We start from the raw sequence: 9,951 nt of genomic DNA, 5'->3' as shown, positions 1-9,951 counted from the left end.
ATGCATACATTTCTATAGAAAACGATGTTAAGAAAAGGGATATCATTGTAAAAAAACAGATTTGTAATTTGGGATTTTCTTATCTTATAAATCCTTGAAGACTCATGCCTGTAATCCCAGCACTTTGGGAAGTCTTCAAGGATTTATTAGATGTATTAATTTAATACATCTCAGATAACTGTGATTCATAAATGGTAGTGGATGAAAAATCTATGGCTGCTGTTCTCAAGGAATTTATAGAAAAGTAGGCATTTCATAAGTACTTATTGATTTATAATGCACTGATCTTTGGAGCCTGGGTAACCTGGCTGCTTAATATGTCACACCTTGCTTGGTATCAAATAACCACTCAAAGGTAATGATTTCAAAGGTTATTCTAATTAACAAGGGACTACTTCAGATTCTGGCAGAATATGCTTCATTAAGTACAATTTAATCATTAAGGCAATAATATTAATTATGCATGCTCTGTGAGAAAACACCTTACCTCTTTATGCTTATTAATCACCATCTCAATTTTATAAATTACATTCAAACTTATGTACCGAAGGTTATCCAAAGGAAAGGGAACATTGTAATAGATAGAAACAATAAATTATTTACCCAAAGCCATTCAGAAAATACTAGTCAAAACTGAAACTAGGCTTCCAAACACCCTGTCAGTCTTTAAATATGTCAAGGTCAAAGTCATATTAAGCAACTGGTCTTAGATATTTTTAGCAGTAGCTACAATTAAGATTTAGTAACACTACTCAGGTCTGGGAAATGTCATAATGTCATACGCTGATTATTGTCTTGAAATTCATTAAGAACTCCATAATCATAAGGGTTTTGAGAGACAGGTAATGGAAAGAAAATCTTGTTGGGTACCTACTATGAGCCTGGTGCTCTATGGTTTTTTATGGACATCATCTCAATGAATTCTTGTAACAACCCTGTGATGCACATTTTTTTTTTGAGACGGAGTTTTACTCTTGTTGCCCAGGTTGGAGTGCAATGGCGCAATCTTTGCTCACTGCAACCTCCACCTCGCGGGTTCAAGCAATTCTCCTGCCTCAGCCTCCAGAGTAGCTGGGATTACATGGGTAAGCCACTCTGCCTGGCCCTATGATGCATATTTTTAATCTTCATTTCATAGATGAGGAACAGAGAGCAAGTAATTTGCTCCAGCTCATATGGCTAGTACATGGGAGAGCTGCACAAGTTTAAATCCATAAAATAAAATACAGAGAAGTGCAAAGACAGTTGTATTTAATGACTGTAAACTGTATTAGAATGTAAATAAATAGTATCTATCTAAGTCTTTCCCTGCTTATTGATGAAGGTTGATATTTTGAATACCTGGTGACATTTATTTATTTATTTCTGAGACAGAGTCTTGTTCTGTCACCCAGGCTGGAGTGCAGTGGTGCCATCTTGGCTCACTGCAAACTCTGCCTCCTGAGTTCAAGTGATTCTCCTGTTTCAACCTCCCAAGTAGGTAGGATTATAGGTGTGCACCGGCAGGCTCAGGTAATTTTTGGAATACTGTGACTTTTATGTGATGTAATCGCCGTCCCCAATCCATTCACTTCAGTGGTTGTTCTTCAAGCTGATGCAGCTATAACAAGATATTTTAGGGGGGAAAAAACTAATGTGATTCTACTTTTCATCTTTCCAAAAAACTTTTCATATTTGGAGACCTACCTATCTTGATTATGTGAAAAAAGATACAAAGAGAACAGCTGTACTTGATTCTGAGGCTGAAACCAGTAAATAGTTATTGAGAACCTACTTTGGTGCCAGGCACTAGGCTGGGTATTGGGGATGCAATGGGGTATTGGACAGTCAGAGAAGGTCCAAGACTACTTGGGCTTGAGTGTTTGGGAAAGGCCACTCTCAGGAGGTAACATCTGTGCTGAATTTGAATGATAAAAAGGAGCCAGTGATGCAAAGATCTGGGCTTAGAATAATCCAGTGGAACTAATACATTCACTATTCTGATGCAGCAACACGTCTGGCATGTTATAAAAACAGTTGGAGAAAGAGGTTGAGATCAGGTAGAGAAGCAAGCAGGGGTTAGATTATGCTGATTGTATAATCAGCATAGGGAGTCTGGGTTTTATTTTAATACAAATAGAAGCATAGGGAATTTTTAAGTGCAGGAATAACATGCTCATGTTTATAAACTTTTACAGTACCTTGGATCACGGGTCTTTAGAACTTGAAGGGAGTTTAGAGATTGCCCAGCTAAAATGTTACTTAAGAGTGAAGAAAAACGAAATCCCACAGGAATTCCATGATGTGGTGAAGGTGATACAAATAGCGCACGCAGAGCTAGGACGTTTCCCAGTTCCGGCTCCAGAACCAATGTTCTTTCTATTTCAGTACTTGGCTTTGCCATCTTAAGCTAGTACTTTTGAGGAAGAATTTAAAGCATTCTTTAAGTCCCTTTGAAAAACTGTTCCTAAGCCACAATGTAATCTATTAACATAAATGCTGTAGTCATCAAGCTTTAAAGAAAGCACAAATGCCTTCCTAATGCCCTGGGAAAAGCCAATACTAAGTTGGGGTGTCAATTATGCTAGTGTCCCATGAACTCATTGACTTCTCAGTAACTTCAGACACCACCTATGCCAAATGCCCAACATATAATCCTGGAATCAAAATTGTCTAATGAAAGGAAGCTTTGGGCTCATTTAGTCTAATTTGTTTAACAATAAAGATATTGACTTCAATGTGTTCCTCCAAGGACTCTTGACTTACCTGTGTTCCTCCAAGGACTCTCCCAGTGGTTTTTCTTCCTATTGAAATTCCATCATAGCCTGGCCTGGTGGCTCATGACTGTAATCCTAGCACTTTGGAAAGCCTAGACGAGAGGATCGCTTGGGGCAAGGAGTTCAAGACCAGCCTGGGCAACATAGGGAGACCCCATATCTACAAAAATTAAAAAAGAAAAATTTAGCTAGTGGTGTTGGCATGCCCCTATAGTCCCAGCTACTTGGGAAGCTGAAGTAAGAGAATGGCTTGGGCCTGGGAGGTTGAGGCTGCAGTGAGCCGTGATCACACCACTGCACTCCAGCCTGGGCAAAGGAAGATCCTGTTTCAAAATAAATAAATAATAAAAAGTAAAAAAATACAAATAAATAAGATGATTTCAGATAACTAAAATTGCTATTTTAAATAATAAAGTGAAATGACATCTAGAGTAAATGTGGGAGGGTAACTCTACATAGGCTGGTCAGAAAAGGTTTTGACAAGAGGACAATTTTGGGGAGGTGGAGAAAGAGCCTGTTGCATGCAGGAGAAACAGCAGCTGGGCAGGGTATGGTGGCTCATGCCTGTAATCCCAGCACTTTGAGAGGCCAAGGTGGGCGGATCACGAGGTCAAGATCGAGACCATCCTGGCCAACATGGTGAAACCCCATCTCTACTAAAAATACAAAAATTAGCTGGGGTGTGGTGGCACATGCCTGTAGTCCTAGCTACTCAGGAGGCTGAGGCAGGAGAATCACTTGAACCTGGAGGCGGAGATTGTGATGAGCTGAGATTGCACCATTGCACTCCAGCCTGGGTGACAAAGTGAGACTCTCACACACAAACAAAAAAGAAAGCGATAAAGAAAATTGGGCCAGGTGTGGTGGTTCATGCCTGTGATCCCAGCACTTTGGGAGGCCAAGGAAGGTGGGTCACTTGAGTCCAAGAGTTTAAGACCAGCCTAGGCAAAATGGCAAAACCCTATCTCTACAAAAAATAGAAAAATTAGCTGGGCATAGTGGAGCATGTCTGTAGTTCTAGCTACTCAGGAAGCTAAGGTAGGAGGATCGTTTGAGCTCAGGAGGCAGAGGTTGCAGTGAGCCATAATCACACTATTGCACTCTAGCCAGGGTGACAGAGCAAGATCCTGTCTCCAAAAAAAAAAGGGAAAGAAAAGAAGATTGTGATTGTGATGCTCTCTAGTCACAGGCTTCTGCTCAGGAACAGGTGTGGATAATTAGCCAATTATCCACAACTGGGTTTAGCTAGAGTTGACATTTTCCAAACAAGCGAGATGGAGAGTGAGGGAGGCAAGCAAGTTAATAGTGTTTCAAAGATAGTAATTATATGGCCATGGAATTTAGACAGGGCTGAAAGGGAGGGGAGGACCTAAGAGGGTTGATGAGTACTGAAAGAGTTGTAAGAGTCAATAGGTTAGAGGCCCTGATAGGGTCAAACAATTGTAGGTGTTGAGGAGTAAGAATAATTCACCTAGAAGAATAAGAAGTGTGGTTAGAATACAGAGCTATAACTGAATTTGAAGTTGTTGAAATTATTTGTGCTGACCAGGCCACGTATGACCATGGGAAAAGCAGCTGAAATGAGAGAGAGTAAAGGATCACTGGAGAGAGAGAAGGTTATGGCACTGAGAGATCAGGATGCTTAGCACAGATCTAGACAGAGAGAAGGTTGCCAATACCAATGAATAGTCACAAATGAAAAAGGCTGGGCTGGGCATGGTGGCTCATGCCTGTAATCCCAACATTTTGGGAGGCCGAGGCAGGTGGATCACCTGTGGTCAGGAGCTTGAGACTAGCCTGGCCAACATGAGGGAACCCCATCTGTACTCAAAACACAAAAATTAGCAAAGCATGGTGGCACATGCCTGTAATCCCAGCTACTCGGGAGGGTAAGGCACGAGAATTGCTTGAACACAGGAGGCAGAGGTTGCAGTGAGCCAAGATTGCATCACTGCACTCCAGCCTAGGCGACAGAGTGAGACATCTGAAACAAAACAAAACAAAACTGAACTACAGTAATCCTTTTTAATAGTTTTTGTGTTTTGGTGGTCTTTTTTTTTTTTTTTTTTGAGTCTCACTTTGTTGCCCAGACTGGAGTGCAGTGGCAGGATCACGGCTTATTGCAAACTCCACCTCCCAGGTTCAAGGGATTCTCCTGCCTCAGCCTCCTGAGTAGCTAGGATTACAGGCATATATCACCATACCCACCTAATTTTTCTTTTCTTTTTTTTTTTTCAAGACAGAGCCTTGCTCTGTTGCCCAGGCTGGAGTACAATGGCGCGACCTCGGCTCAGTGCAACCTCCGCCTCCAGGGTTCAAATGATTCTCCTGCCTCAGTCTTCCCAAGTAGCTGGGATTACAGGTATACGTTACCACACCCAGCTAATTTTTATATTTTTAGTAGAGACGGGGTTTCACCATGTCGGCCAGGCTGATCTCGAATTCCTGACCTCAGGTGATCCACCCGCCTCGGCCTCCCAAAGTATTGGGATTACAGGCGTGAGACATCACGCTGTTGTTAGTCTTAATGGACCTTGTATTTAGTGCATTTATCTTACAGAACTTTTCCTCAATTGATATATATTCTAATGCTTCAGGGACAACATTGCATGAACAAATTATTTTGGATGATTAAAAAGGGTAGTGAGAATAGGAAATTCAAACTGGAGAGTAATAAAGTCATTAAACATGGAGCTAGTCAGGCAACAGGTAATTTATTGAGGGAAGTTGCTACTGGAGCTATGAAGAGGATAAATAGACTTCTGATTTTGAGAAATCTTGAAACTCATGCAGAAATTTTGCAATGACTCAGTGTCTCTCAGCTATAAAAACATGTCCCTGCTTGAACTTTTTGGGCCTTTGAGGAGAAAAATCTTTGAACTCTGGAGCCATAGAGACCAGAGGTTTGAATCCTGTCCATTTATTAGTTGTGTGACCTTGGGCAAGTTACTGAATCTGTCTGTGCCTATAGTTTCTTATCTAAAAAATGGGTATTAAAAATAGTTTCTGCCTGATAGTTATTAATGAAGATAAAGAGACATTATCTGTATTGAGGGTTTAATACTGTAACTGAATCATGGTAAGCACTCAATAATGGTGAGTTATAATTACTATTATTACTATTAAGTATAATCTATAAATTGGAGATAGCAAAAACCACTTTCCAGGCTAACAGAATTAAATGAGATGAAGTATACAAAGTACCTAGCACAGTATCTGCCATGCATTGAATTCTAACTAAGGTTAGCTATTTCTAGGAAATTGATCACCAGATCTAATTATCTCATCATTTATTTGAGAGAAGGGATAGAACAATTGGGAAGTGATAGATTAAAAAAAAAAAAAAGCTTTCTCACTTTTTTTTTTTTTTTTTGGAGACAGAGTCTCACTCTGTTGCCAGGCTGGAGTACAGTGGCAGGATCTTGGCTTACTCCAACCTCTATCTTCTGGGTTCAAGCGATTCTCCTGCCTCAGTCTCCCAAGTAGCTGGGACTAACAGGTGCGTGCCACCATGCCCAGCTAATTTTTGTAATTTTAGTAGAGACAGGATCTCACCATATTGTCCAGGATGGTCTTGATTGCTTGACCTCGTGATCTGCCTGCCTTAGCCTCCTAAAGTGCTGGGATTACAGGTGTGAGCCACTGGGCCCGGCCAAGCTCTCCCTCTCTTGAACCACTTACTGATTAATGTTAGCCTTTAAAAGTCTTTCTAGGCTGGGTGTGGTGGCTCACACCTGTAATCCTAGCACTTTGGGAGGCCAAGGAGGGTGGATTGCCTGAGCTCCGGAGTTCAAGACCAGCATGGGCAACATGGTGAAACCCTGTCCTATCCCATTACTGGGTATGTATCCAAAGGATTATAAGTCATTCTATTATAAAGACACATGCACACGTATATTCATTGTGGCACTGTTTACAATAGCAAAGACCTGGAACCAGCCCAAATGCCCATCGATGATAGACTGGGCAAGGAAAATGTGGCACATACACACCATAGAATACTATACAGCCATAAAAAATGATGAGTTCGTGTACTTTGTAGGGACATGGATGAATCTGGACACCATCATTCTCAGCAAACTGACACAGAACAGAAAATCAAACACCACATGTTCTTACTCATAGGCAGGTATTGAACAATGAGAACACATGGACACAGGGAGGGGAGCATCACACACTGGGGTCTTTGTGGGAAAATAGGGGAGGAACAGCAGTGGGTAGGGAGGTTGGGGAGGGATAACTTGGGGAGAAATGCCAGATATAGGTGATGGGGAGATGGAGGCAGCAAACCACATTGCCATGTATATACCTATGTAACAATCCTGCATGATCTGCACATGTACCCTAGAACCTAAAGTACAATTAAAAAAAATACACATACACACACACACACAAAAATTAGCTGGGTGTAGTGGCATGTACTTGTAACACCAGCTACTCAGGAGACTGAGGCACTGAGGCATGAGAATTGCTTGCACCCAGGAGGCAGAGGTTCAGTGAGCCAAGATTGTGCCACTGCACTCCAGCCTGAGCAACAGAGTAAGACTGTGTCTCAAAAAAAAAAAAAAAAAAAAGGTAAAGCAGAGACTCTTATGGAAATAGCCTCAGGATACAGGAGTCCTAATGTGTCTGAAGAGTAGGGAAGATTCAAGCAAGCACAACTTCATTTAGCCACATTCTTTCTGAGAGCCTACATCTGTTCTGTACCTGGAGATCAAAGTGTTATGAGCCTTTCAACAAATAACCCTCATTTTTTTCTTTCATAATAAGAACTCTGCAGCTCTGTTTAATTATAAAGCTAATGTTCTTGGCAACTTTGTAATAGAGACATAACCACGGAAAATAAAGCTTTTGCTTATTGAGTTTATATGGTGTACTCCAGGCATTATGAAACCTCTTTGTATACATTATCCTATTTAAGTATAGTCCTGTGCCACACGATGACATTGCAGTCAACAACGGACCCCACATATATGTGCTGCTGGTCCTAAAAGATTATAATCATTATAATCTAACCCATAAGCCGAAAAATTCTTATTACCTGGTGGTGCTGCAGCTGTTGTAACCTCACAGCGCAAAGCATTACGTGTTTGTAGTGATCCTGGTGTAAACAAAGCTACTACACTGCCAGTCATTGAAAAGTATAGCACATACAATTGTAACTGCTCAAGGGTTCATCTTGCCTGCTGCCTGACAGAGCCGATTCATCAAGACAGGGGAATTGCAATAGAAAAAGAGGAATTCACACACAGCTGGCTGTGCGGGAGACCAGAGTTTTATTATTACTCAAGTCAGTCTCCTGGAGGATTTATTTGGGGAGCAGAGTTGTTGTTGTTGTTGTTGTTGTTGTTTGAGATGAAGTCTCACTCTGTCACCAGGCTGGAGTGCAGTGGTGTGATCTTGGCTCACTGCAACCTCCACCTCCTGGGTTCAAGCGATTCTCCTGCCTCAGCCTCCCAAGTAGCTGGGACTACAGGCACCTGCCACCACTCCCATGTAATTTTTGTATTTTTAGTAGAGATAGGGTTTTGCCATAATGGCCATGATGCTCTCAAACTCCTGACATCATGATCCATCTGCCTTGGCCTTGCAAAGTGCTGGGATTACAGGAGTGAGCCACTGCACCTGGCCTAGGGAGCAGAGTTTTTAAGGACAATTTGGTGAGTAGGGGGAGGCCAGTGAGCCAGGAGTGCTGATTCATCAGAGATGAAATCACAGGGAGTTACAGCTGTCTTGTTGCACTGAGTCAGTTCCTGGGTGAGGGCCACAAGATCAGATGAGCCAGTTTATCTATCTGGGTGGTGCCCGTTGATCCATCAAGTGCAGGGTCTGCAAAATATCTCAAGCACTGATCTTAGGAGCAGTTTAGAGAGAGTCAGAAACTTGTAGCCTCCAGTTGCATGACTCTTAAACCATAATTTCCAATCTTGTGTCCAATATTAGTCCAACAGAAGCAATCTAGTCGCCAGGCAAGAAGGAGGTCTTCTTTGGGAAAGGGCCATCGTCATTGTCTCTGTTTTAAACTATAAACTATGAATTAAGTTTCACCCAAAGATAGTTCAGCCTATGCCCAGGAATGAACAAGGACAGCTTGGAGATTAGAAGCAAAATGGAGTCTGTCAAGTTAGACCTCTTTCACTGTCTCAGTCAAAGGTTTGCAAAGGTAATATCACCAGTAGGTACAGTATAGAATACTTGATAGTAAACAACTATGTTAGTAGTTTATGTGTTTACCATACTATTTTATCTTTATTTTTGAGACAGGGTTTTGCTCTGTTGTCCAGGCTGGAGTGCAATGGTTTGATCTCAACTCACTGCAAACTCTGCCTCCTGGGTTCAAGTGATTCTCCTGCCTCAACCTCCCGAGTAGCTGGGATTACAGGCATGCACAACCACGCTCAGCTAATTTTGTATTTTTAGTAGAGACAGGGTTTCTCCATGTTGGTCAGACTGGTCTTGAACTCCTGACCTCAGGTGATCTGCCCTCCTCAGCCTCCCAAATTTCTGGGATTACAGGCATGAGCCACCACACCTAGCTAGAAAAATTAAAAAAAAAATAAATTTAGTGCAGCCTAGGTGTGCAGTGCTGATAAAGTTCACAGTAGTGTACAGTAATGTCCTAGGCCTTTACATTCACATTCTACTCACTGACTCACCCGCAGCAGCTTCTAGACCTTCAAGCTCCATTCATACTAAGTGTTCTATACAGGTATACCACTATTGATTGATTGATTGATTGATTGGCTGATTGAGACGGAGTCTCACTCTGTCACTCAGGTTGGAATGTAGTGCCCTGATCTTGGCTCACTGCAACTTCTACCTCCTGGGTTCAAGCGATTCTCCTGCCTCAGCCTCCAGAGTGGTTGGGATTACAGGTGTGTGTCACCATGCCTGACTGATTTTTATATTTTTAGTAGAGACAGGGTTTCATCATGTTGGCCAGGCTGGTCTCGAACTTTTGACCTTAGGTGATCCACTGCCTTGACCTCCCAAAGTGCTGGGATTACAGGTGTGAGCCACTGTGCCTGGTCCATTTTTAAACTTTTATACTGTACTTTTACTGCACCTTTTCTATGTTTAGATATACAAATACTTTCCATTGTGTCACAGTTGCCTACAGTATTCAGTACAGTAATGTGCTGTACAATTTGTAGCATAGAAACAACAGGATATACCATATAGCCTAGGTGTGTAT

Source organism: Aotus nancymaae, unplaced genomic scaffold, assembly GCF_030222135.1.
Source record: "Aotus nancymaae isolate 86718 unplaced genomic scaffold, 86718_ANA_hifiasm-v0.15.2.pri h1tg000036l, whole genome shotgun sequence".
Lineage (NCBI taxonomy): Eukaryota > Metazoa > Chordata > Mammalia > Primates > Aotidae > Aotus > Aotus nancymaae.
This window is presented reverse-complemented; position numbering follows the sequence as displayed.